Genomic DNA, 7234 nt, shown 5'->3' on the forward strand with positions numbered 1-7234 from the left:
TGCCTTCCTAGTCCGGTTGTGCCTCGCACTTGGACTCTCAACGGTCCCCGATCTTTTGGCGTACCTCTTCTAGAATGATGACATCTTCCAAATTGGAAATCCGACCAATTCTGAAGCTTCGCTATTTCCTTCGAATCCATCTCCTCACCTTGGCAATGACCTCAGGCATCTCACAAGTCTATCCCATAGGAAAGACACTCAACTGATGCGTCGCATGCATCCTTGGCAAGATCTCCGCTATGATCATGCCGAATGTTTATAGTCCATGGCTCACACTCTTTGCAATATGGTTGCTCGACCTGGCAAACATGGCCTTCTCTTGACCATCCGACTCATCGGCATATCACCACATTCAGTAGCACCCTAGACTTTCTTCGACCAGCAGTATCGGGTTCTCGATCTCTGGTGGCATATGAACATCAATCTTTGCTTTGACATGATCTCTGTAATGACATCCAAAATGCACTCGCCATCTTAACTTTTGCCTTGACATTGTGTCATGGCATAGTATGGCTTTAATCGCCTCTGATACCACGTGTCACGGGATCATTTTCTTACGCTCGCCAGCGGCACCGAATTGCCCGCGCGGTGCCTGCAGTTCCCCTTACTGCAGGCCAGCCTTTATCCTTTCCCAGGTTTTTCAAGCACGATCCTGTGCCAAGAGGTTGTGAGTTCGAGTCACCCCAAGAGCAAGGTGGGGAGTTCTTGGAGGGAGGGAGTCGGGGGTCTATCAGAAACAGCCTCTCTACCCTTAGGGTAGGGGTAAGGTCTGCGTACAAACTACCCTTCCCAGACCCCACTAGTGGAATTATACTGGGTTGTTGTATTTTAACATATCATTGGAGGTAATTTTCTTTATTTTCTCGATTACATATCCTCTTTATACAAAAGGGTTACTTGTAGTTATCTTTTAAATAATCTAACAATGTGAAAATTAAGGTCTGCGTACACACTACCCTCTACAGACCCCACTTATTGGATTACCTAGTATTGTTATCGGTGTACAGAAATTAAACTGTTACGGGCAAAATACTGATGCATGCCTAAGAAGTCGGGCTTGATAAATGCTTCTGTTAGCTCTGCCTCTAACAAATAGAATAAGAAAAAGATCTACCAACATCTGAATAAACCTATGCAGGTAACTACTCGGAACCAACTTTTCATAATAAGTGAACTTAGTAAAATGAAACAAGACTAACACGTCTTACTACAACCAGGGGCCGAGCTAGTCTATCAGTAACGGGTTGGTCCGATCCAGTAGTTTTGGTCCGAATTTTGTATTTGTCATAAAAATTCATTGAATATGTATTAATTACTATTAATTTAGAACATACTAGTTTAAAATGATTAGAACCTCGATTCTACAAGCTTTAAATTCTGGCTGCGCCTATGACTACAACGTGTTAAGATACATCGATAGTGTGAATATTACTTACACTACCAAGAATAAAGGACAGCCCGGTGCACAAGGATGCAATTGTACATGACGCACATATCATTTTCATAAAGATCACATCAATACTAATTTAATATGTAAAGATCTAGACAAAAAATATCTAAAGGCAATGCTGTAAAGATATTTAATTTACACATGCTTAAATCACTATTTTTCAGTACGTGATTAATCCATACACAGAAATAACAAAGAGTACAAAATTGTATACACATATTTACACATGCTTATTAATCACTAATTTACTATCCATATATAGTAACCACTTAAAATCTTAACTGTTTTATAATAATGATGAATGAAGATTCTATTAACACTTAACACTTCCTAACATGGCAATTAGCCAATTACACCTGTCAAAATGAGTCCAGAATACAACTAGAGATAAAATAAAAATTTAGACATAAAATCTATAAAAATTGGAGACATCCACAAAATATAACAACTAACGCCTTACAGTGCTTCAATTTCTGCAGCTTCAAAGTTCAAACAACAACCTAAGAGTCTTTGGAATCACTCTGCAATGGTAGAACCATTTGCATTATTAATAGCATTCAAGAAATAACAAACTACTAACATCCAACAACCTAGCACTATATAACTCAGATGGTAGCAGGCTTGAAATATGACAGCTTGAGGGCACAAGACTTTACAAAATGAGATCAACGAGTTTGCAGATACACCTTAAAATTTGAGCTAATTAGTATAATTATATAAACTGTTGATCTAAAAATTCATGTTTGTTGTTATTATATTAAAATATTAATTAACATTGTATTACAATTCTAATTTTTACCAGATATATTAACACTACACGTCAATTACGGAAGGGTCTTTTCCATCGCTGGTTAATTCTGAAGAAAAAAAATTAAAATAATGAGTCGTGTGACAAATATAAGCATATCCACAACATTTATATACAACAAATATAGTAACAATATTATTACCTTGTTCAAGCTGCTCGATTTTATCAATATCTTCCTCAACACTAACAAGTTGTTTTAATTTTTCATTTCAAAGCCAATCTTGAAGACACATTAGAGCTTGCACCAATTTAGGAGTTAATGAACTCCTAAATGAATCAAGAAGACGCCCTCCCGTACTAAACGCACATTCGGATGCCACGCTTGAAACCGGAACCGCTAATATATCACGAGCCATCTCCGCAAGAACATGAAATCTAGCTGAGTTCAATTTCCACCAGAGAAGAACATCGAATTCTTTAGTGTCATCCTCAGTTTCTTCACCAAAATATTTATCTAACTCTGTTTTAGTATCCATACCTCCACTCCTACTTTTATATTTTTTTATATCTTGCATTAGTGATTCCAAAAGTCCTGTATTTTGGGTGCTTACTTGACTGTCAGAAAGCCCGGAAGTAGAAGTGTCCAATGAAGAACAATCTGAAGATGAAGCAAGCACGACACCTTTTGAGCTGGACTTTACATACTCACAAAATAATGAAGTCATGTACTTCTTCACTTCTGCTTGTATAGTTGCCCCCGGATCTTCACCAAACATCTTTAAAGTGCATAACCAACTGATTCGAGCTTGTAACGTGGATCCAAAATACATTAGATGAAAATTATCTTGATCATTTTTCCTGGATCACCCCAATACTTATTAAACTTTTCCTTCATCTTCTTTGCCATTTCACTTAAAACTGTATCTTCATTTGCTATCAATTGCTTAAAATAAACAGCAACCGCACAAATTTCGAGAAAATGAATATTCGATGTAAAATAACATGATCCAGATATTTTCAAAGTAAGAAGATAGAAGATTTCAAGAAACTTTGTAATTCTTTTTACATTCTCCCAATCACTACTCAAAAGTTCACCTGTAGGAATTCCAACTTCAATATAAGAATGCTCAAGATAATGTCTTAGGCCAATTTCACTAGGTGCATAATGTGAAAATGCACTTTTAAATTCAACAGCCCTACGCAACATCAAGTAGGTGGAATTCCACCTAGTTGGAACATCCAAGCACAAAGTTGTTTTTACAATTGAGTTGTTCATCATCAAAATATTCTTGAAACCTCTTCAACCTCGTAGGAGACTGCCTAACATATCTCACTGCATGCCTAACACGTTCAATAGACACTGAAGATTCTTTTAAACCATCCTGGACCACAAGATTCATGATGTGAGCCATACATCTCACGTGAAGGTGATTACCGTTCATCAAATTAGTTCCCATTTTTGTTAATTGCTTAGACAATTCTTTTACTGTCACATCATTGGAGCTTGTATTATCAACTATGACTGTGAAGATCTTATTTATCCCCCACTCACGTAAGCACCTACCAATACCATTTTCCATATCTTCGCCTTTATGACTAACAATAGGATAAAAAATAATTATTCTTTTATGCATATTCCATTCACTATCAATCCAATGGGCAGTGATACACATATAATTGATTCTTTGTATAGAAGTCCAGGTATCAGTGGTAATACATACTCTTTGTTTCGTTTCTATAAAAGACCTCTTCAACTTTTGCTTTTCTTCATTAAAAAGATCAAAACAATCCCTAGTTACAGTACTATGGGAAGGGATCCGAAAATAAGGTTGCGCCACTTTCATAAAGTCTCTAAAACCTTCTTTCTCAACAAAGCTGAAAGGAAGCTCATCAACTATTACCATACGGCATAACGCCTTCCTACACTATTCTTGATCAAATTTCCAAGTAACAACAGCTACGTCACCTTGACTACACCCCAGAACAGATTGAAAACCTAAATTTGATTATTTTTTATCAACAATAGTAGGGCGTTTAGGACATTTAAACATATGAGAAAGAAGTGTCGACGTACCGTCTTTGGTCTTAAAACAATACTCAATAAAGCAATAGTCACATTTTGCTTTTGTACTCCCTTCGGAAGTAATAATTTCTGTAAAATGATCCCACACAATAGACATTTTTTTCCTTTATTGGTTATATTTGACTCCGTTATTTCATATTGGCTTATTGCATTTGAATTAGAAGCCCCACTTTCACCCATCATCTTATCACTTTGTATATTTTCAGCCATGCTATGAGTCACTACAACAAGAAAAGAAAAGGAATGAAAATAACCATTTCCTTAACAGATATTTAAACAAAAACTGTTAAAATCGATCTCAAAACAGCACAAGGCAGAGAAGGCAACAGTTGGAATTTTAACAAGAAAAAAAACTTACCATCTGCTGCTCTGGGCTCTGGCTATGACGACAGGGAGAGGCGAGTTAGCGAGAGGGAGATAGTGAGTCTGCTGCTTTGGCTGCTGGGTGTAATACTGAAATTAACACTTTTAGAGGTTAGAGTTTCTATTTTCTAATGTCTCAAATCTGAATGCCTAATAGAGTATTGGTAAAGAAGGGTACTGGACAAGTGGACAACCGTAAACAAACACTTTTAAGTTTTAACACTTTTGCTTATATAATGCCACGGCCCACGATAAGAAAGGGATTTTTATTACTTATTTAATATACATATTACATATATATTCTTAACGGGTTAACGGATTATCCGTTAAGAAAATTGAATAATTCGTCCCCAAACCGATAGGCCGTTGTTAAAAAAATTCAATCAGTTCCCCATCCGTTAAACCGTTAACCCGATACCAATAAGCCATTAAGCCATTTTTGCGGTTCGGTTTTCAGTTTCGGTTCGGTTTTGAACACCCCTAGCTATTACTACTTAGAGTTTGACTGCATTCTTGGATTCAATCTTATTTCATCTTGCTATTATTCCTACTTGTTGCAATTACTTTTTCTTTTCAGTCGTTCTCTAGTTGAGGGCCAATTGTTGTCAGAATTTAGTAATTTTGGTATGGGTAGACTCGTGGTTTAGTGGGCGTTTATATTTCGTATCTTTTGCCGGATTCCGAGACGTGGGCCCCACGAGCTATATTTTGAGTTAATTTCGGATTTTTATTTATAAATGTAGTATTTTCTTATGGAATTGATTTCTATAATTTTTAGTGATTGTATCGAATTATTTTGGCTAGATTCGAGCGAGACAGAGTTGGATAATCATGGAAAAGGCCTTCTAATGGATTAAATTGGAGCAAATTGAGGTAAGTCTCTTGTCTAATCTTGTGAGGAGGAAATTACCCAGTAGGTAATTAAATTAATAATTGTTGCTAATTGTGGGGGTTACGTACGCACGAGATGACGAGAGTCCGTGTAGTTTACAACTCAAAAGCATGAATTACTTGTGCAAGTTGTATCCTTTACTTAATTAAAATTATTTGATATATATATATATATATATATATATATATATATATATATATATATATATATATATATATATATATATATATATATATGTATCTATGGATCGCGCCGTACGTCTCTCGGCAGTATACACGACACTCTGGATCGGGCCAGACGACCTCAGCAGAAATCGTGCCTAATAATAATAATTATATGATGCTTTGATAGTTTATTGCAGCTTGTAAAGCTAATTGATAAATTGAAAATTTATTGGAATTGAAGGAATTTAATTAATATACTGAGAATTGTTGCATTTGAAAGAATTTGATTATTTCTGCTGGTTAAAGAAAATCATTGTAAATTCTATAAATCATGTTGATCTAGATATTGCTATTTTTAATTTTATTTATTATTATTGACTCTTTGTGAGTGTCAAAGTCGGCCATCTCGTCTCTACTACTTCGAGATTAGGCTTGATACTTACTGGGTACGCGTTATTTACGTACTCATGCTACACTTGCTGCACTTTTTGTGCAGGATCTTAGGCAGGTACTAGTGCAGGACCTATCATCGTACATCCACATTATCCAGAGGCGTAGTGGTGAGCTGTCTTGATGGGCCGTTCTGTAGCTACCAGTGCCTCTCCTTGTATTTTCATTCTGTCTATTTTTATTTCACAAAATATTTGGGGTTTTGTATAATCTACTAGATGTTATACACTTGTGACCCCAGGTCTTGGCACACACATTGGTAGAATTTGGAATTGTATTATTTTCTTGCATTTAAGTTAATCGGCATCTTTTCTAATTTCATTAATATTGCTAGAAAAATAATAAAATTACTTAAAAAATTATTCTGAAAATAATTTATATATGTTTAATTTATTTGTTGGCTTGCCTAGCTGTAGTGTTGGGCGCCATCACGATCAACAGGTGAAATTGGGTCGTGACATAAATGCTTGCTTCACTTTTTACATTAATTTTTATCACCTAAGTAAGGATAGTACAAATAGTTTAAAGAACTTCAATACCAGAATAAGTAATGATTTAAGATCAATGAAAGAAGAATTATAAGAAGAAAAATAAAAAGAACAAGAAGCCATGTTAAGCCACGGACCATGAAAATGAACGCTAGCTAGACCATAACACATAAAAATAAATATTATAAACATTTGTTAGTATTACCAAAACTAATATATTTTAACTTTTCAATATTAGTTCCTAGAATTAAATCAACTAATAAATAATTTGGAAGTTGTCTCGACGGACCTTGATGAAAACCTAACCAAGCATGTCATAATTGAGAAAATGAAAGATCCACTTCAACCTAGAAAATAAACCCTGATCTTTTTATTTTTATTTTTATCATATTTATATAATTTCAATTTCAATACTCCAATGAATTTATGATAGTATACGAAGTCATCTCTCGTCGTCTTCACCGAGCTTTTCATAGAATAGTTCCATAAAGAAAGATTAATTAATTAAGGAATTGTACATACATTTTCTCATTTTGGCTTGTCACATAATTATCAGTAAATATGTAAAAGAACATTAATAAGTACGTCTGATTTTG

This window comes from Nicotiana tabacum, chromosome 9 (assembly GCF_000715075.1).
Source record: "Nicotiana tabacum cultivar K326 chromosome 9, ASM71507v2, whole genome shotgun sequence".
NCBI lineage: Eukaryota > Viridiplantae > Streptophyta > Magnoliopsida > Solanales > Solanaceae > Nicotiana > Nicotiana tabacum.